The sequence below is a fragment of the Papaver somniferum genome, chromosome 7 (assembly GCF_003573695.1).
Source record: "Papaver somniferum cultivar HN1 chromosome 7, ASM357369v1, whole genome shotgun sequence".
NCBI classification, from domain to species: domain Eukaryota; kingdom Viridiplantae; phylum Streptophyta; class Magnoliopsida; order Ranunculales; family Papaveraceae; genus Papaver; species Papaver somniferum.
In genome coordinates, this window is record NC_039364.1 from 97,858,093 (window position 1) to 97,882,923 (window position 24,831).

The following is a 24,831-nucleotide window of genomic DNA, read 5'->3' on the forward strand; positions in this document are numbered from 1 at the left end:
CTACTGGTCTGAATACTAATATCAACACGACTGGCATATACAAGGGAACCAGCGGTCGACTAACTTAATTCTAGATCAATTCACTGGCATATACAAGGGAACCAGTGATCGATTTTATTCAACACAATAATAGTATTTTTCTTCTTTTTCTTTTCTTTTTTCGATTTTTTTTTCATTGACATCATGATTGGATCTTGTGGATCCAAGCGCATGTTTCTTGTCATCAGATTACATGATAGTTCCCTTGGATCCTGCACTCCATGTTTGCTTAGGCGACAGAGACAGGGAGAACACACACATATTGCTTTATCCAAGTGTCATATTTATTCCTTTTGGTCAATTGGTAGGTCTTTTTTTTTTGTAGTAACTCAATCACTCTATTTCATCCTAGCAATGATAACAATTCGATGTTTGTGCCCCACCAATTCACTTAGAGAAACAATAGATAAATATGGAAAAATAAAAATATAACGTGATATGGTGACGAATCCGAGATATGGTGACAACTAACATGTTATTTTATATTTTGTTCGTTTTCATATGAATAGACTCTACTAATGGGTTCCTCGACTCCTACAACCACGATGTTTCCATTAGTGTAAGGTACAAGTTGCTAGACTTAGGAGTTTATCATATTTTTTTTCTTTTTCTTATCAACACAAGGGAAAACTAACAAGGCTAAAAAAACTCTATATGAGAACACTCCCCCACACTTAAACTTTACATTGTCCTCAATGTAAATTGAATCGTCCAAAGAAAGTCAAGGTGGGAAATCTTATAACATGATATATATACACAATAAGAAAATAAAATGCATAGTAAAAAAATGATACTCCAACTCATAGCTATTTCTGAACAATAGAGGATAAACACTAAACAAGATATTTAGTTGGCATCTAATCTCAACTCAGCCAATATATATATACCTCATCGTCAAGAAAAAATTCCATCTACTTAGAAAGGCTAGTATATATTCTAAATTGTTCAAAAATCTCTAAAAGTTGGAGTTTTGATATGCAAATATCCAAAATAAGAAAATAAAGATAAAAGACTCGAGAAATAAAAAGATAGAGATAGATACACAAAATCAGTCCATCAGTCGCAACTATGTTATCTTCTCTTCATTTAATCTCTCGGACCAACACCAACAGCTGCTGCTGCTTTCTTGATTTCAGCTGCAAATGATTTTGGGAGGAAATGTCTTCTCGACTTAGGGTTAGGGTACTAGAGCTGGGTATGGATTTAGACACCCAACTGTAGAAGATCCACCCATATAACAACCCCCTTAACCTCAGCTGTCCTGTCTATAACGCTCCTCCAAAACAGAGTTTCCCCTTAATCCTGGCTCGACTCCGAGTTGTGTTCGCCTATGAAATGACTAGCTTTCCCTTGTCGCTCAATTTGGATGATTTCTCCTCGAGTCCTTCCATCAACAATAGCCGTCTCCTCTTTTCAACTTCACTTCATCTCTTCAATTCTATACATCACTAAAGTTGTCATGCCTTTCAGACAAAATTCGCATCACTAAAGCTGACATGCTTTTTAGCCAGAGATGGAGAAATAAAAGCAAATAGTGAGAAATAGTTAAGCCTCCAACAACGGTTGCACCTTTTAGCCCTTTAAGCAACGTTTCTTCTTCTTTTGTTCCAAATGACTCCAAAGTACCTAAACACTCAAAACCAAACATAAGATACATAATTTACAAGAAAAGTAGCAAAGAAAGCATAAATACTAGATATAAAATTAGGTGTTTTGGACACCTATCACTTAGTGTTCATGAATTGATTCTCATGAATCAATCCGATTTTACTCTGTAGTTGTGTGATATGATCTTACTTTTTCCATCGTATTGAGTACTATATTCTCTAAGATTAACTCGAGATTTATCTCCGATAGGTAAGATATAAAAAGTAATCACAGAGCTCTTCATCTAATTCTTTGTGATTCCACAATAACTTCTTCTACTACCATATAGTTACGTTATTATGAGGTGATTGATATTTCTAGGCTGTTCTTCGGGAATATAAGACCAGATTATCAATTGGTTCTTGTTCCCCTTGATTTATCAAAAGACGAAACAACAACTTCATAGGTACTTCTGTGGGAGACAAATTTATTTATCAGAATAGACTTATCTGTGGGAGACAGATTTGTTTATAAGTCATCGACTTTGGGTCGTAGAAACTCTTAGTTGTGGGTGAGATCAGCTAAGGGAAACAAGTGCGTAGAGTCCTGCTGGGATTCAGAGGCGTAAGGAACACGACGGTACCTTAATAGGTGTGAGACTTGGTTAGGGATCAACTACATTCTAGTCTGATGTTAACTTGTAGTGGGCTAGTGTCTGTAGCGGCTTAATACAGTGTGGTGTTCAAATCTGGACTAGGTCCCGGGGTTTTTCTGCATTTTTCGGTTTCCTCGTTAACAAAACTTCTGGTGTCTGTGTTATTTCTTTTCCGCATTATGTTTTTTTATATAATTTAAATATCACAGGTTGTGCATAGTTCAATCAATTGGTAAATCGAACCTTTGGTTATTGATATAAATCGATTGACTCTTGGGCATTGGTGTTTGGTACCGTCCAAGTTATTTCTCATATCAATCGGGCTCACAGATTTCTATCTGTTCGATTGCAGATTGTATTGAGAAATTAAGATATAACTCTTTGATATATTTCTTGATTGAGCTTTCTTTATAAGTTGGTGCTCTCGGAATTATGTTGGAGTTAGTCCATATAGATTGCCGAACGAATTATTGGGTGTGGTTGTTATACCCCCGTTTTTTCAGAAAATATATTGTACGGAATCAAAATCATGATTCAAGTTTTATCATTCGAAAATAGCCTGGAACAGTGATATGTGTCATTGATGTTATTCGGGAGTGTTTTGAATCGATTTAGAGAGAAATATAGAACTATTATAGATTCGGATACAAGACAATGTTATCAGTCTTACAAACTGGGAAACTGTTATAAGTCTGAAGTCGTATTACATATACTCGTACACGTAGCGGAGTAGCTATATATCGACTTTCATATTAGTGGTAAGCATATTATGCACACCATGTAAAAATCTGTTCAACTCGTGAACCAGATCGGTACGGATACTCGTATGAAAACCATTTAGGAACTGTGGTCATTGAAACGAGTAAGTATCCAAACCAGTACACGTAACAAAATAGTTATGTGCTCCCGAACTCGGTTGTGTATCCAAACTGGTACACGTACCAAAATAATTCTGTGGACTCCATAATCAGTCATAGTCTTCAGGTTTCCAAACCGATAGGCATACCTAAATAGTTCTGTTAACTCCGGAACTTGGTTTGGCTTGTTAGCTTACAAACCGGTACATGTACTGTGACTGAACCGACTCACGAACGACAATGGTAATTGTACTTTGTACACCTACTAACCATGTCAATTATTTTCAAGTGCAATTAAATTATTTCTACGAGATAATTAGCATCTGATCAATTCTCTAAAGCACTAGACTTATTTGATCACATGATTGTGACTCAAGGTTAATGTCTTACGTGTTTATGAAAATGAATGTTAAGCTTTTAAGTTCAAATCGTCTAGTTTCGGCTAACCACCTTGAACATAGTCTTTATACACGGTTAGGTTATAGTTTCACCTAACCAGAGTGTATATCTTGTTTATGTAAATCAGATTCAAAGATTCATCTAACAGTGGATATTGTTTGTTTGGTTCCAAAGCTATATTAGCTTAAACCTAAAGAAACATATGCTTTGAATGTCTATAAAAGGGGAACTTCAAGCAACTGGGATTTTGAATCCCGACACTACTTTGGTGTGTCCTAGTTGTTACTAGAGTCGTCCTCTTCCTAACCCTTTTAGGGTTTAGCGACTACAAAGACTTCATAGGGATTCGTGAAGCCAGGTCCAGTTATCTTTCCTTGATAACTCGAGTATCCTGATCTTGATCGATTGTTGAGATGCTCATTCGATCAAGATAGATAGGAATCATTAAAGTTCTCTTCGTCTCAAACTTTGTTGATTCCACAAATTTTATACTTGTGAGGTGAATAATAATCTAGGCTGCACTCCGGGTTGCATAAGTCCGGATTTTGAGGTTAGCTATCGATTTCCATATCACCTTGATCGAAATCTTTTTGATTGTAAAGGAAATCATATATATAGGATTAATCAGTGGGAGGCAGATTGATTCAAAGTAATTGAATTGAAGCAGCTCTTAGTTGGCGTGACGTCAGCTAAGGGAATCAATTGCGCGGAGTACTGCTGGGATTCAAGAGGCTAAGGAGCGCGACTGTGCCTTAATCAGTGAGAGACTCGATTAGGGATCAACTACATTCTACTCCGAAGTTAATTGGTAGTTGGCTAGTGTCTATAGCGGCTTAATACAGTTTGGTGTTCACGCTGGACTAGGTCCCAAAGTTTTTCTGCATTTGCGTTTTTCTTGTTAACAAAATTTCTGGTGTCTGTGTTATTTCTTTTTCTGCATTATATTGTTTATTTTTATAATTGAATCATCACATGTTGTGCGTTAATCAATCATAGTAGATACATCTGACCTAGTTTGTTAGATACGACTTGATTAATTCTTGGACATTGGTCTTTGGTACCGTCCAAGTAATCTCTTTGTGATTAGGTTCACAGATTTGATTATGTAAACGTTCTAATCGCAAAAGAGATATATAACTCTAGATACTATTCCTTGATTGAGTTTAACTCTCCGAGTTATATTGAGTTTGTCCATACAGGTTGCTTAAGAAAAAAATTGGTGGTATATTTTGGTACCAAGCATTTTCACCATGTGATATTCTTGCGAATTGTTTGGAAGACCTATCTACATTGGGTTACCATTAGCTGGTATTACTTGGTAAAAGAAACAATATTGTATTTGGGATACGAATTTTAGTTTGTATATTAGTGAAGTAAGGACTGACATAGTGACATTATATTATTCCAAACAAAAGGAAACCATTTGGTTATCAATCGTCATCAGTTGGATCATGTTGTTCCTTGTTTTTAATCTTCACATCTCCATCTTCACCACGATTCCTTCTGTACTTTTTCTTAGGTGTGGCATCATTCTCTAGTCTGTTACCAGTACATGGCACAGATGAACTTTTAGATGCTTTAAACAACCCAATTCACCAAATAACAAGAGCTGTAGTGGAAAACAGTAACATGAAAGCAAATTATGACATCCACATGCAATACATAGAAAATCCACTTGTCAGTAATTTGCAAATTCACTGGTTTGACTTCAACATGATCCTGATCCATGTTTTCAGTCTGCATCACCTCCATGACCCCTTCTATTTTTTCCCTTGGGCGTAGCATCTTCTAGCCCAAACAACCTGATTTTACAGATAAGCAAGAACTGTCGTTAAAAAAAAAGGTAACAGAAAAGGCCTTTTATGACGTGCTCATGCGAACAAACAAAAAAGGTAAACCAAAGCAGATCAGGTCTCACTTATCACTACGTTGCTCCTCAGGTGCAACTCCTAAGCAACCTTGTTCCATGTTTTTAGTCTTTGCCACATCTTACACCCCGATTCCTTCTGTTATTCGTCTTGGGCTTAACATCGCTTTCTAGCGTGATATCACTAGATGGCATAGATGAATCTTTAGATGGACTGATATACAAATAAAAAGAGCTAATGTGAAAACAACAGCAAAGTAGAAAACACATATTTATGACTTGTGAAACAAACAAAAAAGGTACTATAAACAGCTTAGGTCTCGCAGATCATGATCCGTCTGTTCAGTCTTTGCATCCCCATCTTCATCATGGCTCCTTTTTCTTTTCTTTTTTTACTTAACATTGCTTTCTTGCCCAATATCAGTACATGGCATAGAGGAACATTTAGGTGGTTCAGATGTCCTGATTTTACAAACAAAAACGACAAGGAAAAGGTGTATTTACACTACTAATACTTGAGAAAACTTTCATGGAGACGGGAGACTTATCATTTGTAATGTACTAATGTGCAGTTTTTGTTTTCCATAAGAAAAATAGAAATGCATAAGAAGTATCTCACTGTTCTTCTTTGCTGACTTGATAATGGCTATCCTGGTTCAATATTTGTAACGTGTCAGGCTCACTGCTGCCACTCCCTTTCTTGCTTTACTTAGCTAATTGCATCTGAGGATTACAGTTAGCTTCTTCTTTGCTCTCAGTGGTGGCTTTTTTCTTGGATAACTCAGAAATAGGAACAATATAATTCATCTTCACTCCCGGAAACCTCTTGACAACTCAGATGTCGATAATGAAGAGATTGTTGTAAAGGATCTTTTTTTTTCGTGGTAATTGAGGAGACAGATGATGACGAGAAACTTGCAAATAGGAAAGGAAACCGGCAACGTCTTAAGAAAAGTACCAAGCAAGCGACTCAGATATCGATGATGAGGAGATTGTTGTCAAGGGTCATTTTTCTTAACAACAATCTCTTCATCATCGATATCTGAGTCGCTTACTTGGTACTTCGCTTAAGACGTTTGCAGGTTTCTCGTCATCATCCGTCTCCTCAATTACCACTGCATCAAATGAAACATAAGGCAAATAAAATTTGTAATCAGATCATAAAACATATATATTTTTTCGGAAAATAAAAATTATAACCCGAAGACACACATTCTTATTCGGTTTTTGCAAGGAAAAGTAATAAACATCAGCTGATGAAGGAAGCACCTCAAATAACCTAACTAATGCACGAAAACATATCCTTGATATGCTACCTAAAATACCTACCCAAAATCAAAGGTTATGAGAAAGTATACGCAATATAAGAAAAATGATCACTTGTGAATATATGACTGAGTCATGATTGAACATGCTTAAAAAAAAAAGAAGTCAAATGGCTTTAAAGTTTCATTTTTTTATAAAACTGCAGTGTGTTCATATGTCTGTGTTAGGATTGTTCCTATTCTAACTGGGTGAGGGTAGCACAAGGATACCTATGGACGGTCTTATGAAAAGCGCATCATATAGCAATTCAAACACTATGTAGAACTCATTATACACAGCATTTATTCACAACTGTACTATCAAAGAAACCGAAGAAAGCCCAATTTAAAACCCACAATCCTTTCTAATAGGTTAGTAACATTACGGCCTTTTGATGGTGGCGACATATCAATATCACTATTATCAATAAAGTCATGAAAATCATCTTCCTCTACACTATCAGCAGACTGATCAGCCTCGTTATCAGTTTCAACAATATCTTCCCCATAAGAACCACTTATAAACAAAGGGGTTAAGCCAAACAACAGTTGAAGCAAATAACAAATAACACAAACAAAACATTAACAGAATATATGGTTTATCTATACACTCATGACAAAATGGATATGCATCACTATTGTCACCTTCACTGCTACCACTCCCACAATAGAACCCGAGGGCCAAGAACTGAGAAAGTCACTTCATCTTCTAAGTGTTCACATTAACAAAGAGAAGTGTAGTTCAGTGCAATGTAGGTAATGAAAGTCACAATACGAACATACTAAAACTGGACTTTTGTCACTTACATTGCACTGAACTACACTTCTCTTTGTTAATGTTCCTGCCGTACCCAAAGTTGCCTGCTTAATCAAGTTATAAGTTAAGCGATCAACCAAATAGCTTTGTTTTTCATTGTAAAATTGAATTGCAATGAGACGAACTCAATTGTATATTGGTTCAAAATAAGATAAATTTTGAGCAATAGAATGAAGAAAAAACAATGTATCCTGAGTAATTTTGAATCTTTCCTGGGTGACTATCAAGACGGTGAAGATTTGAAGGGTTTCCGTGGTTTGATTCCAATACCTGAGATAGACAACAAGAGATTCGAATAATCTGCTTATACGTACTTATTACTTACAGGAAACAGAAAAAATAAAAATGAAAATGATCTACAAATTAATTACCCCCAAAAGACATTATTTCTTAAGTTCAGTTCAGAAATCGCCTTCTGTGATGATCGATTGGTTGCAGACTGAAAAAGTCCCAACCTTAGAGACGACTCTTTCTCTCCCGCTGAAACCCTGATTGGACAAGGCGCTGGACTAGTCTTTAAAGACCCAAGAAAAAAAGAAAGCAAGGTTTCCGTCTAAGCGGTGCCTTGGGTACAGGTACAGCTGAAAAATATGAAAACCTGTTTGGCATACTCAAAAACGCGTACAAGACAATTTTCCTATCTAGGTGGGTTTATAAGGGGTATCCTAATAATGGGTAGATTACTAAGTTATTCTTAATTAATTTAAATTACTTTGAGAAAAATATGGTTTGGTCTTTTTTAGGTGGTCTCATGTCTATTTGGTCCTTTCAAAAATCACCTTTTCCATTTGGTCCATAATTATTTAAAAATATTAAAATATCTAAATTACCCTTTCTCTCTCTTATTTTCTTTCCTCCTCACGTGAATCATTTTTCTGGTTTTCTCTGTCTTTTTTATTTTCTCTACTAATTTCTCTCTCCTCTTAACCTTAATAGATAAAAGTTTAAAAATTAAATATCTCTCAAAATATAAGTCAAAAATTAATAAATTTTATATATTCGGAAAGCCCCCGACGATAGCTTTCCAACGAGTACCATTGTCGCTATGTTTCAGAGTTTTTAATTTTTTTCGGTATAATAATAGTTCATATTCGAGAATGAACACTATTTTATAACATGGTAGTTCATTCTAGTTCTAGCAGTTCATTTCGTAGAATGAACTCGTATACACTAGCAATTTATTTTGTAGAATAAACTCATAGTAATTGTTCAATTTGAAGAATGAAGTCGCAATGGTAGTTCATTATTATAGTTCATACTGAAGAATGAGCTCGTGATAAATGATCTTAATTTCGAATGAACTCATAATAGTTGTTCGTATTGTAGGATTGATAATTCATGTTGTAAAATGAACTCGTAATAATAATTAAGAACGGTAGTTTATATTGTAGAATGAACTCGTAATAGTTGTTCATTATGGTATAAAATGAACTCGTAAACGGTAGTTCATATTGTAGAATGAACCTGTGATAGGTGTTCATATTGTATAATGAACTCGTAATAGTAGTTCATTATACCAGTTCATTTTGTAGAATGATGTCGTAAGGTAGTTCATTTTGTAGAATGAACTCGTATGTTATTTAATCCAATGAGTTCACTTTTTGGAATGATCTAACTAGCATGATAGTTCATTAAAGTAGTTGATTTTGTAGAATGAACTCGTATAATAGTTCATTAAAGTAGTTCATTTTGTAGAATGAACTCGTATAATAATTCATTTTAGGAAAATGTACAAAACAGTCCTAGTATTAGGAACCGATTCACAAAAGCATCCTACTGTTACAAACTATTAACAAAATGATCATACTTCCGTTAAAAAGGGAGTTAAGTGGTGACTCACAGTTAAATATGTTAATGAAATTACCTATATGTCCTTCATATTATCCTTCCACACACATTTTTAACTTTTGCCTTCATTATAATTTTTTTTGACGGTGGTGTTATTTGTTGGTGGTGGTGGTGCCACTTACATATCGTTACACGGCATTCAGTATCGTAAAACCACATTCAGGTTCGTTACACCGCATTCAGGATCGTTACACCTCATTCACCCAAAGGGTTCACCGCTTCCCCTCTGGGGTTTAACAGGTATTCTTAAGCTTCCACCACCACCACCACCGCTTCATCACCACCACTTCAACCAATTAGTTAACTAGGAAGGGTATTTTGAGGGAGGTATATTTGGAAAAGATAACACCGTTTAATTCAAAAGTGTCAAATCGGATGGAAAAAGACCATTTTGTAAATGGATTACAAAAGTATGATCATTTTGTGACCGAAATACAAAAAGTATGACCATTCTGTAATTGACTTTTCATTTTATAGCTAAAAAATAAGGCAAAAACTAAAAGCTCCGAAACATAGCGACAATGGTACTCGTTGGAAAGCTATCGTCGAGGGCTTTCCGAATATATAAAATTTATCATTTTTGGACATATGGTTCAAAAGATATTTAAGTTTTAAGTTTTAATTTATTTATTTTTATTAAGAGCGAGAAAAAAGAGAAAAAAAGGTTATTTTTGCCACTATCAAAGGACCGTGACATCATTAATGACGTCATCCCGCGTGGGTATTGTCCACCCTAGGACCAAACAATAATTTTTTGGACCAAATAACAATTTATACTTTTAAAAAGGACCAAACAGACAGTTGACTGGGTCAACTGGACCAAACTAACTCTAATATATTATTCTTATGACCAATCGTTATTTTATTTCCTGCTTACTTAAATACTTTTAGCCTAAATTTAAAAATCTTAACTAACCAAAATCCAAAATCATTTTCGTTCATAACCTAATTTAATCATTAATCAATTTTTTTTTGATTTTATTTTTCGTCGATGATTAATTGTTGATTTATAAATCTTTGATATTGGAAACCATAAGTATAAATGAGGGAAAAATCAGAAAATAATTCTTCTTGGAGATAGACTGAAGGAAGATTATAAGACTAATTTGTTGCGGTTAAAGAGTGATAGAAACTGTCTCAAGGTTTGAGAAAAGCGATCCAGGAGAGCTCTAAGGAGAAAGGAATTGAACTTGTATAGAAACAAATAGAGAAAATAACTTTGACCCAGTAAACGAGTAAACTAATCGTAACCTGTCTCCAGAAAAAGATGACGATCAAACTGATTGATCTTGTTAAAACAAGACGACCACAAACCTTACCATAATAAACCTCCAAAAAAGACCCCTTTGAAAAATAGCCTCTGATGGTGATAATTCATAATTGTCGATCCAGCAGAAACCTAAAGGAAATTCAATCAAACTAAGGTAACATTATAAGCCCAATCTCTCGCGAAAAAAAGCAAATCAAAACGATCTTTACAAACCCAACCAATCACTAAGAAAAACAAACCAGACAACCCCAAGAAGCACAAAGTTCTTCTTGGGAAAAAACAATATTTGAGAGCACTCTCTCTCATCCTTTTAAATAGTTATTTGAAATTACACTTTGCAGTTGATTATTGTTTGAGTTTGATTATGGTGTTAGAATTAGAGTAGAAATTCATTTTCTCTTTTAAGGTTTGGAGAAGAAGAAGAAGAAGTAGAGGGAAAAAAAAGAAAAAACTAGGGTTTGTGATTTTCTTAGCAAAAATGAAACTTTATAGTGATGATGAAGACTCTAGTAGTGATTAAAAAGTGGGTGCATCAGATAATCTTGATTTCGATCCTACCGATTTGGATTATTTGTTGAATGAAGAAGAGCATGTCAATCAAAGCATGCTTGGGGATATTATTGTAGCACAAGAACAATATCGTCGGAAAGCATAAGGTGATAATGCTTCCAATGGGAAGGTATGCGTTCTAGCAATGTACAAACATGTATTTTCAATCTCCCAAAAAAGGAAAAAAAAATGAAAATGTTAACCCAGAATCGGTTTATTCGATGGAACCACATAAACCGATTCTATGTAAAATCCCCAAATTGGGAACAACAATTGGTCGTTGGTCATCACCATACAAACCGATTGTAGTACACTTGTGCGATTGGTAGGTGACAAAAATCGGTTTTTGTTGGTGATGTACATATTCGGATTCCTTCACTAGGATATTCACGTAAAGTACACAAAATATGTAATCGGATTATTTACGTATATATGTAATCTGATTGTGAAGACGAAATGTTTCAGTAAAATGAGGACATAAATCGGATTACATCTTACGCAATGTGAACCGATTGTGAACTTTGGGAATTTTCCTCTGAAATCATCAAGTCCTTAATCGGTTTGTATAATTGTACATATAAACCGATTCTTAGCAATCAGTTTACTCGACTGTGACACATAAACCAATTCTGAAGATCAGTTGTCATATATCGATTGTTAACTTGTCGATATATGTTGTACATTGTTGCGGTGTTCGATGAAGATCAGCTGAACCCATATCTTTGTTGGGTCCTGATACCTCTTCCCGTTATCACACTGATTTGGGATGGAAAGATAGGAACGATGCGAAGCAAAGGTTTGTGGACAAGGGAATCGAGATCAAATGTGCATTATTTTTAGGTTGTCATTCAAGTTGTGATCGTTTGGAACTTGTGTGCGAGAGAGTTGGAAAGCAGGAAAGTCACTGCGCAAAGGACAGACCGTACGTCAAGAAGACGACTAGGAAATACATGACTAAATCAAAGAAGTCTGGATGCTCGTTCAAGATTATAGTCAGTAGACCCAACAATGTACACAAGCTCTATAAAGTGATGAATGGTTGTCATGATCATGATGATCAGGAATCTCTTATTGGACACGCTGTCGTTTGTGGGTTGAAACCACATCAATTGGAAACGGTAAGGTCAATGAAAGCGTGTAAACCAAGTGATATCCTAAGGAAGATTAAGGAGGAGTATAAGAATAATTTGTCCATCTTTGAGGCAAATTTACGCGGCAAGAGCAGCCTTTAGAATGAGGGAATGGGATGATAGAGCGGTTATGGAACAATCTTAGTGGTTAGCCGATTAACACGGATACACAATGAGGAAGCAAGTATTGGGAGGAAAAGTGACTCGTATTTTCTTGGCGCATCCGGAGATGATCAAGTTGGCTCAATGCTTCTATCAAGTTTTGATAATAGACTGTAGTACAAGGCCAACAAATACAACATGACGTTGTTAAACATTGCTTGTCACACTTCCGATAAGCAAACTTTCACGGTGGTATGGGGGTTTATGGATCGGGAGAATGACGTGAGTTTTACTTGGATGCTAGATACCTTGAAGGAGATATACCGTGGTGATCAAACTTCAAGGATCATAGTAACGGATAAGGACCAAGCACTAATGAATGTCATAGGGGTAGTTTTCCCGGATGCTAAGCATTTTCTTTGCACATGGAACATATAATGCAATATTAGAAGTAATTGTAGGGGTCATATCCAAAATCCAAAGCCACAAAAAGGTACCGCTCGTGAGAAGGCCGAAGATGAGCGTCTTCAAAAACTAACTCCGGAACAATGAGGAGAGGAGAAGAATAAAAACAAAAAAAAATATGAAGAGAATGGGTTACTATGAAAGGATTTTCAATATCATTCAATGTCCTTGGACGGTCCGAATCTTATTTGGAGAGTTTTATTGGGCTATGGAAGAAGGATTATGTGCGGTTTATTGCATGAAGAAATTATTGGATCCGTACAAAGAACAATTTGTGTATGCGTACACGTACTAACATAGGCAGTACCAGAATGAGGCGACAAGTATCGCGGAAGGATCTCATGGACGTTTGAAGAGCTTGCTCCGAGGGAGCCAAACCAGTGTGGTTACAGTACAAGAAGACAACCATGAATACACCAAGGATGATATCGTCAAGATAACTACGCAAATGGAAAAGAGTAGGATGAAAATCATCACAAGCTACAAGGATTACCATTGGTTGATTAAAGGTTTAAATTGCAGGGTGTCTCACTGCACAATCATTTCTATGATGAAGGATTACAAATATTATGTGGATAGCGAGATGGGGAGAAGAAATATTGTATCTTCATGTATGACGATGACGGCCTTGGGATTTCCGTGTCATCACATGATTGCGAATTATGAACAAGGAATTTCGTTTGATATCATTGATCCATTTTGGAAGCAACTAAGTTTCAAACCACCCCCAACAGAAGCTCCACTCGAATCCTTTGTGGACACGAATATTGGAAGAGAAATAATCGAGAAATTCGCAAAGAATGATGGTTTGGCACAACAAGTTTTGATGCACGACTTGAAACTCGCCGCTAAACCCCATACGGTACCGGTTGGAAAACCAACAGTGCTACCGCCGACGGGTTAGACAACCTACAAATATGGATAGGAATGAAAAAAATGAAAGAGTTTAAGGTGGAAATAAGTATCCAAAGAAACCCGGCGATGAGTAACAAAGGAAACCTTTCTCAACATGAGTATGGAGACGCTAAATATGAAGAGGTGTCGGTTCCAAAGAAAGGGGGTCGACCAAAGAAGGGGTGAAAGTCGGACAAGTAGCGCACAAGTCAAGACAAATGATCCAATCTTTCCTTCTCAAATGGAGCATGAAGAGGCACCGGCTAAGAGGAAAAAGGTTCAACCAAAGTAGGGAGAAAGCGGGACAAGTAGCACACATATTGTCCTTTCAAATGATCCAATCGCTCCTTCACAACATGGGGATCCAATCGATCCTTCTCAAGAAAGTCAAGCGCCTACAATACACGAGGATCCAAACGATCTCATCGTTCATTCTCAAGAGAGACAACCGAGTACAACACGAGTGTTAAGGATACATGCATGGAAAGTACAAGTAAGATAAATGGGTTTTATGGTGACTCGAAGGGACGCTCTTGGTGATGGGAGAAAGCCAAGGGATGAACGTGGTAGACCCCACCGAACGTGTTACACCGTATTCGAGGAGTATTATTCAAAACTTTCTGAAATCATTAAGCCCTACGTGTTATCTACCGACGACGTGGATATGGATAAGAATTTTAGTTATCACGTTGCGTCGGAACAAATGGGCCATATAAGTTTGGCGGACGATGAGAACCTAAACCCAATGCCAATATTTTAGAAAGATGATGGTCTTACGCATACAAGATGACAAGGAAATTTACATTTCAATGATGAAGGAGGGAACAAGAAAAGACAAAGAAGTGAAATTTTATGAAATGGTTGCTACTGTATAAGGGCCAAAGGGGAATGGACCAATTACCCGAGATTATTGGATGAGCATGCCTTTATGTGGTCATCTCTTGGCAGAAACGTGGGTTGCATTGTTCATCTATTTGGTCAGGGAACATATTTTACATACGCACCAAAATACACTATTTGGGATGAATCGCTTAAGGATCGAAGAATTATTTTATTCAACCATAATAAAATACATTATATCGGTCTTAGGTTACGTAGAGATTATCCATTACCACAGGTGTGTAGGTTTCATGATGACTCAGAGGTCACCAAGGAATGGCTGAAAAAATACGAGCCCTACATGAAGCGATGGAAAGAGTTGGTGGATCCGGATCAAGTGAAGGGTCTCCAAGTGTGCGAATAAGTATTTTCCTTTTGTAAACAACATGAACTATCAGATGCTTATATTTATCGCTTTTGTATATTGCATGTTGTAAATTGAACCAAGCTTAATGAATGAAAATGATTTGTATTTTTTGGTCACGTTTAATTCATGAAATTTGTAATACAATCGGTCTGCTTATATGTCATTAAAGTTCGATTCTGAAGCTCGTATGCTGCATCTTTTTCAGAATCAGTTTGTATAGCATGCACTAAAACCCGATTCTGAATTCAATCGGGAATCGGCTTACGCTGTTGTCTCTATAAACCGATTCTGAAGAAATCGTTCCTGGGATTTCATTCAGAATCTATCTAGGTAGTTGAAAATGTCATCCGATTTTGGCTTAAATAAGTTACAGAAAAATATCCAACTTTTAATTCTACAATCGGATTACATATACTCTAACATGCTCCGGTTGTGGTCAATTTATACTTTGCAAAAACTCTTAACTTACTACATTGCGACGATAAACTAACACGGTACGAGACTACCACATTGATCTTGTAATTGCACAAAACGAAATTTCTCTATTTATTAGTGCGAGATTCAACTATCAAAGCGGCTTCGAAATGATAAAAAGGCTCTCATCTCCATTTGGTATAAGCATCTTGTGCTGCAAACCTGTCGCCTCTGTGCCTAGCGAGAAAATCGTTGTACTTGCAAAACAATTTCTTAACGTGAATTGTCCTCTAAAAAACGTAATCGGGTCGATAATGATAGCGTGGTTTCTTATACTTACCGTCCATCTTTGGAACGAAAGGACCCGCCGCAAATTGTTAGAGCACTGCTCGGTCGAACTCGCAAGTGATGTTATCTCAAGCTTGTTTGTCAAGTTTAGTTTATCAAAACTATATACTCGATTTCTAGTCTACTTATAGCTATGTCTCGGCTTAGGGTAGAAGCGTGTAGTTGAACATTAGACTTCACGGCGTTCACCAATTGAAGAAGAAGATTTACTGAAGAGCTTAAAGGAACTCCATCAACAAAAGGTACGTGGAGACTAAAACTTATCTATCACTTAGAAGTCTATTATATTCTATCTTCTAAAGAGACTAAGTCGTATATCTATATAGACTTTTACATTATACACATTTGAAATTTCGAGCGAGTTTATCTCCGTTATATATATCTCAAAATACATGTTGGAAGCTTTCTAGCGTTATCTAAACTTCATCATCTACTTGACGAGTTTAGTTGTAGAATATTTATTTGTTGGAAACTAAATATTAAGTCAAGATGATCATGTGAAAATTACCTTGAACATATTACATGATTTTTGTGTGAGACAATCATTTGATGTTAACTTGGGAAGTTTCGTATTGATCGATTAATCACTTGAAAATTACTTGCAGCTAGTGGTATGTGTAAGATAAGTTTCGTATTGATCGATTAATCACTTGAAAATTACTTGCAGCTAGTGGTATGTGTAAGATCACTATTGTCATCTTCTAAGGATGTTTCAATGATTAAATGAGAGTTTTAGAACTACTACCAATATCTGGATATAACACAGCATGCGTGCCTTGTATGTGAACTGTGAATACTAGTTCAGGTGTGGAACTCTTGTTTGCAAACGGGTTTAACTGTCAAAGGTCCGAAACTGTTGTTTGCGAATAGTGTTTGCGAACGACTAGACTAGGCTTAAGTCTGGAATTGTGGTTCGTGTACTCTGTTTGCGAACACAGTGGTTCGGTTCTAAAATCGGTAAGTATGACAATTCATACTCATGAACTCTGGTTCATTTACGAACTAACGTCCCTGTAACTTTAACGAAATAAGGTATGTGAACTTGTTTTGAAAACCGTGGCATTATGTTCATGAATTGGTTCTTGTATAAGTACTTTGTACAACTACAAACCAAACCGAATATGTTTCAAATTGTTCATGGATATTTCTATGAGATAGTGAACATTTGAACAACTCTCTTAAAGCACATTTAGATTCATTTGATTAACTATCATAATTGATTTATCATCATGTTTGATCTAGAAGTGTTAAATAAATATGGCTAAACTGTAAGTGTTCATGTGGCTAACTTCGATTAACTGTTATTAAGCCAACGGTTATACACGTTTAGGTAAGGTTCATCCATATCTAAATATAAGTATATTTCATTTGTGTGTATCAAGCTAATACCATCTAACGGTGGAGATTGATTACTTATTTTCTAAGCAGACTTAGCTTGAATCTTAAATCAGGAGTTCATTTAACGGTGAATATCAATTGCTTTGTTACTAAGCTATCTTATCTTTGATTGTAAGCAACCCTGATTTGAAAGACTATATAAGGGAGAACTATAGCATCTGGGGAATCTAATCCCGACACTCTCGTGTGTCCTACTTGCAAACTAGATTCGATTCTCCATTAACCTAGGTTTTCCAAAACCATTATTAGGTTAACGACTTGAAGACTTCATTTGGGATTCGTGAAGCCAGATCCAACTATTTTCTTTGTAGTTGTGTATTCTGATCTTACTTTTTCTATCGTGTTGAGTTTAATCTTCTCTAAGATTTTCTCGAAACTTATCTCCGATAGGTAAGATATAAAAATTAATCATAACAGTTCTTCGTCTCAGACTCTTGTGATTCCGCAATAACTTCTTTTGTTAATAATTTAGGTTATTGTGAGGTGACTAAATATCACAGGTTGTGTGTAGTTCAATCATAGTTGATATATCTGACCATGTTTGTTGGATAAGACTTGATTGGCACTCAGACATTGGTCTTTGGTACCATCCGAGTCATTCTCTTAACAATCAGTCTCACTGATTTTTATCTAGTTGATTTACTGATTGTGTTAAGAAGAAGATAAAGCTTTTTGATATCTTTTTTGATTGAGTCTCGCTTTTAAGTTGATGCTCTCGGAATTATATTGGAGTTTAGTCCATACAGATTGTCGAACGAAATATTGGGTGTGGTTGTTATACCCCCGCGTTTTCAATTGGTATCAAAGCAGACAAACACGTTAAGACCTCATGAGCATGTGTTTATAGCAAAAATCTGACTATATGGACAGAAGTGTTATCTCTATAAACGTACCGCCAGTCTTGGATGGCTCGAATTATTTATGGTGAAAAATTGTTATGCGTGCATTTCTACAAGCGCGTGATTTTCAATCATGAGTTCGTGTTGTAAGTGGACAAGATCCTCCAATGGTTACAGTAGACGATGTAACTGTTGCAAAGGATATAGGTAGATATAGTGAAACCGAGATTAGTGCTGCGAAGCAAAATTCAGACGGGTTAAACGCTATTATCCATGCCATTACCCCAGATCTTCAGCACTATGTGACTACGTGCACTAGGTATAAAGATGCTTGGGATATCTTAGCAACCGTATTTGAAGGGAATACCTCTGAGAAAGAATCTAGGCTTCAAAACCTAAATTTTGACTGGGAAAACCTTTGTATGGCTGATGATGATTCATTTGATGAGTTTAGCCACAAAGTATCTGAAATTGTTAATGCATAATTTGCATTGGGTAAGACTATTCCTGAAAAGGACATTGTGATGAAAATTCTCAGATCTCTACCAGTTAGATACGATTCTAAGAAACATGACATCGTTGAGGGAAATAACCTTGAAACACTTTCCAGGAATACTCTTGTTGGAAAGTTAAAGATATTTGATCATGAACATATATCCAAAGCTGGAAAGGATATTGCGTTCAAAGCACAAAAGAACACTAATCTACTTGATAAAAGTAAAAGTGTTGGCAACTCTGTGAATGGTCCTATTTAGACTGAATCATCAGATGAAGATCTTGACAACTCAGTTTCTCTGATCACAAGACAGTTTAGAGATCTTCTTTTGAAGAGAATTAAACGCTTCTTTAGAGACAAACCTAGATCACCAGTTAAGCCTCATGACCGTGTTCCTCCTAAAAACAGGGATACTGTCGACACTGATGATGAGGATATGCCACAGTGCTTCAAGTGTAAAGGTTTTGGTCATTTTTCTAATGAGTGTCCAAATCATAGAAAATACACTGGCAACAAAGATCTTGCTGCAACTCTTGATGAAACATCTGATCACTATGATTTTACAGAAGATGAAAAATCAAGTGTAGCACTCCTTGGTGAAAATATTAATTTTGATAATTCTAGCAATACTCATATCGACCTTGACATTTTTCCTGGAAATACATCATCGACTACATTAGAGGGTGAAATGGATTTTTCTCTGTCTAATGAATACTCTACCTCTTATGTTTCAGGTACATCGCTTTGTCTAGTGGCATGTTCGGCCATGGTTCCTGAACCATCCTCCACATTGACATGTCCTTACTGTACTTTTAAGGGTCGTGAACTCTATAAGTGTTTCAAGTACAAACATAAAGTAAGGTATGTCAACAAACTGCAACGGAGAGACAATCGATTAGCAAACAAACTCAAACTTGTTATTAAATCAAATTCATCTGAGGTATGTAAATTTAACTCCTCTCCTAAGAAGTTGATTTCTAAGGAAAAGGTTAGATTACTACAGAAAGGAACTAGGTCTAAACGACCTATAAAGAGGGATGTTGATAATTCCGTGCAGGAACCTTGTGGTGAACAGATTATTGTTCACCCTAACACAGTCTTACTGTGTTGAAAGTATGTCTTGTCTCATGTGCCCGTATATTGAAAAGAGACAAGAGTTGTGCACAATCGGGCTCTAGGGTCAGAAACTATTCTAGTTTGTATCTTGAATATTATTACTTGAATTTTCATATGTTCTATTCATATTTTTATAAAATTCAAGTAACGGTATTGAAAAGATTTCATCCTATTTAAATAAAAAGGCTAAAATCGACATTTCACCCTATATATTGTAAATGATCTTGTTCGATCTACTGCAATTATGTTCTAGATTGATTGGTCGTCTTTGTATGCAACTGTAATTTTGTTGTTGTAAGATGACTTTTGTTATGTGACGATGTACAACATATGTAACTTTCGTCCACACATCTAATTTACATGTGTAACTTTTCTCTGCACGTCCAATTAGCTTGTGTACTTGATTCCGGGTTTTTCCAGGTCCGAGTTTGTTTATTTTTTTCAATGGTGAAATTATCCTTTGGCCCTTTTTTAGGTGGTCCCAAGACAGTTTGGTCCAGCGGGAAAAGGCGTTTCCTATTTGGTCCATAATTATTTGAAAATATAAAATGGACAAAATTACCCTTCCATTTTATTTTAGCATTAGTTTCCGTAATTTCTTTATTTCCTTAATTATTTGAGTTCATTCTATTTGATGAACTATCAGGTGTTTGGTAATGCTTTTGGTAGATTCGAGTCATTCACCACAAAAAAATCATTACTATGAACAAAAAATAGAGTTCATTCTTCAAATGAACACCCAGTTAAAGTTTATTATTATGAACAAAAATTAGAGTTCATTCGTCAAAATGAACACCTATCAAAAACAAACTATTTCAAACCTAGAACAGGGTTCATTCTTTAAAATGAACACTCAATCAAGAGTTCATAATTTCAAATGAACACCCAGTCAAAGTTCATTATTCTGAACAAAAATCAGAGTTCATTATTCCAAATGAACACCCAATCAAAGTTCATTATTAACAAGTATCAGAGTTCATTTGTCAAAATGAACACCTATCAAAAGCAAACTAATTCAAACCTAAAACAGGGTTCATTCTTTAAAATGAACACACACAAAAAAACAGAGTTCATTCTTTCAAATGAACACCTACACTAGTAGAAAAGTGACATTTAGTAACAGTTCAAACTTTTATAAAGTAACAGTTCGTAAAATGAATGTTACTAAATGTTAGATAGTTAAATAACAGTAACACTTTTCGTAAGAACTGTTACATAATGTCATCCAGGTTGTATACTGTAACTGTTTTTATAGTAAGTGTTACTATATACCCATGTTACTGTAACATATTTCGTATGTCGACATTTCCATTACAGTTCTTTAAACCAACTGTTATTATATACCTTTGTTACCGTAACATATTTAATATGTCACCGTAGTTGGCATTATCGTAACGTTTTTTAAACTAAATGTTACTATATATCTATGTTACTGCAACATGTTTAATATGTTACCATAGTTGACATTATCGTGACATTTATGTAAATCATTTATTTGTATAACTAGTTTTTGGGTATCCGGTTCAAAAAAATAACTACTTATGGAAATTTAACATATTGATTAATTTCTAAGCACGAGAGCTAGCCACGGCTCATATTGATGGTAACCTAAGGTTTGAGAAAAAATCGAATATAATACAAAATAATAAACAAGTTGTAAAAATATGTAGGAATATTAAAAATATAAATTGTGTTGTAGTTGCGTGGTGTGACGACGAAGGTGGTGGAGGTATAGTTTACTGTCTAATGAGAGTAAATATTTTATTTGGATAACATTAAACAAAAGGAAAACATGGAAGAGTGATTCAAGGGTTATAATTAATGCAATAGGTCTCAAGGTCGAATCTTGTGAAGTGTACTTTTATAGAATTTATATTTCATGTCCAAGAAGACCAACTCATGGTAGTGGACGCGGCGGACATGGTGGTGACGGTTGTGGAGATGCTAGTGTTGATGGTTGTGGCAGTGCTGGTGGTGGAGGTAGTGGTGGCGCTAGTGGAGGAGGTGATGGTAGTCAGTAAAAACTGTCAGTTTTTATGGCAGTTTCAATAAAAACTGTTACGGTTACTCAAACAATAGCAACAGTTTGTTCCCAAACATGTTACAATAAACTGCTAACGGTAACTGTTTTATGTAAAATAGTTACAGTAGAAATTATTCAGTAACATATATTTTATAAAGTGTTACTGAAAACTACCAACAGTAATAGTTTTAGAATTTATGAGTCATTTTTCAATAGCCTTTCCGTAACAGGTTTTATAAACTTTCCGTAACAGGGGCTTTAGTAACACCGCAGAAAAACTAAAATTGTTCCGGAAATAATACAGTAACAGTTTTTAACTGTTACGGATCATCATTTTTCTACTAGTGCTAACAATTCAAGATCTAAAACAGATTTTATTCTTTAACATGAACACACAAAAAAAATCTATAAAAATTGAAAAGTTCATTTGAAAGCAAAGAACAAATATCAGAGAAACGTAAATTTTCATCATCTTCAACAACAACAACAACAAAAAAGAAAAAATATTCGTCATCTTCATCATAGATCTACTTTATCTTCTTCTTCATCTTCATAAAAAAACCTTAAAAAATGGAAGAAGAAGAAGAAGAATTGTTTTCACCATCATCCTCACCATCATCGTCATCTTCGTCTTCATCATCATCTTCTTCATCAACAAAAGAGGGAAGAAGAAAAAAGAGAGAAAAAGTAAATCCGGAAGAAAAGAAAAAAAATAAAAGAGAAAAAACAAATCTAAAAATGATTTCATTCTCTCTTAATAATTGAGTATATATATGGTCCAAAAAGGTATTTTTTCCACTACTAAAAGACAATTACATCATCCATAATGTCATCCCGCGTGGGTATTGTCCACCCTAGGACCAAACAATAATTTCTGGGACCAAATAGTAATATACATTTAAAAAAGGACCAAATAGACAGTTGACTAGGTCAATAGGACCAAACTCATTATATTATATTATTCTTAGGACTATATAGTAGTTTCTACTTTTTTCAATTATCATGTGTAAATTTCGTCTGCACATCTAATTAGGATGTGTAACTGTCATCTAAACATCCAATTAGCATGTATAACTCGCATTGCACATCTATATAGCTCGTGTACCTGATTCCGAATTTTTCCAACTTTGAGTGTGTTTTTTCTGTTTATCAAATTGAATTGAGCTATTCAGATTTTTTCTTCATTGAAATCACCTATTAAAAAAAAAGGATCTAAAAACAACAACAATCCTCTAGTATCAAAAATCAACCCTACAAAATCAAACAAATTGATGAACCTACAACAAACCACAACAACAACAATAGAAACAAACAATAATATCATAAAAGTACCTGGATTGATTCGAAGAAAATCATGTTGTTATTCTTCTCAATAAAATCATTAAACTTCATGAAATCTATCAGGAAACATACAAGTTTTCATTAGTTGAAATTAAATCGAAAATTAAGAATAGATGAAATTTAATTCAAATCAATGAGTAGTAGATCATGGTGATTCGTTGATATCAAATCTCAAATTAGTTTTTAGATCGTATCTAGAATATGAGATTTACGATGATTTTGACGAAGGACAAATCTGAAACTTTTGTTCATGATTCTTCAAATTTTTTTGCAATGAAACAGACAGTGTGAGTAGATGATTGTAAATCTAAGCTTTGAGTTCGATTCAGATAAGCTAATTGAATTTTTTTTTAAAGATTAGGTTTTCAAAACCCTAAAATACTTTTATGAATTTTGTTTTCGAAATCGATAAAGTATAATCTCTATGCAGAAGAATCATGACAAAAAGGAAGACGGAACTTATCTTTATGCGTTGACCTGACAATGCAAAGAAAACAAATAAAATGAGGAAGATGTTCAGATTTTTTGCTAAAATAACATATATATAGCGGGGCTAATTTTGGTATTTAAAATTTTGATGACGTCAACGATCTAGGAAAATTCAAAAATAAGCTCCAAAATTGAAAATTTTGGGCCTAAGAGTAACAAGGTTTTAAAAGCACAGTGTCAGGAGTGAAAGATCCATTTTGTGGGGTTTTGTTGTTTAAGACTCGTATATCATGGGGTTTACAATAGTTTCCGCTTTTTTTTTTAGGAATCGGTTCTAGTTCTATATACAGTTAAACCTCGATAAATGAATGACCTCGGGACCAAGAAAGAATATTCGTTTAGCGGGGTTATTCATTTATCAATAAATGAATATTTATTCATTTAGACAATATTTTCTTAATTAAGAAGTTAAATTGTATAAGAGAAGATGTACGAATGTAGCTAGAGGGGAAAAACAATTGCAAAATATTTCCGTCATTGTAAGATTTTGTTCGAAGATATAGATGTTCCCGAACTAGAAAATGGCCAATTAGAAGAAGATATCCAAGGATTAACTGGTGTCATTTTTTATTTACGTTATAGAAATTTGATGGACGTCGAACACGTTTTCAACTATCCTAACGAGAATGATGCAGTTATGGAATATCCAACAGACGGAGAAATTGTTGAGTCAATAATGAATGACGAAAATGATATTGAACCAGATGATAGTAGCATCGTACCAAATGTTTCATCTCAAGATGCCTTTCAAGCGATGGTCACTTTAAAAAATTACTTGATACAACTAGAGAAAAATATTCCAGAAATTGTGCAAGCATTGCATAAAATTAAGGATGTGATGCATTTTGGTTTGGGTGAAAAAAAAATCATTTAACCATATATGAATTTTTTTGAGTTTATTTCTACATATATTTTTATTTAAAATTTACTAATTATGTATTTTGTTATATATATATATATGTATATTATGGAAATTTAGTGATTATTTATTTATATTTTTATACGGCCTTTAAGGATTCAATTATTTTTATTCATTAATGCATTAAGCGAGGTTATTCATTTATCACTTTGGCCCAAATCGAGATCAGAGAAAATTATTCATTTGGCGAGGTTATTCATTTATCGAACATTCGTTTATCAAGGTTTGACTGTAGCTTATTATCCGAACCAGAACAGAGTGCTTACGCCCCTTGTTTTCACCGGGGGTTTGCCTCCTCTTTTTTTTTTTTTCCTTCTTCATTTGTGTGCCCATATAAAGAGAAAATGCTCTGCATTTTACTTTTTTTCCCGATTACTTTCTTTTACTGCATGAAAGTTGTGTTTGAAGGGTAAATACCT

The 24,831-nt window shown here is 35.0% G+C and overlaps 1 long non-coding RNA gene across 1 annotated transcript; it reads right to left on the reverse strand.

Annotated features, from left to right (window-relative positions):
- Positions 1-4,873: 4,873 nt before the first annotated feature.
- LOC113297934 lies at positions 4,874-6,364 on the reverse strand. The gene is made up of 2 exons (XR_003333904.1): positions 5,456-6,364; positions 4,874-5,339 (listed from the first exon to the last, which is right to left on the reverse strand). It is a non-coding gene; the product is annotated as an uncharacterized LOC113297934 (long non-coding RNA).
- Positions 6,365-24,831: the final 18,467 nt, after the last annotated feature.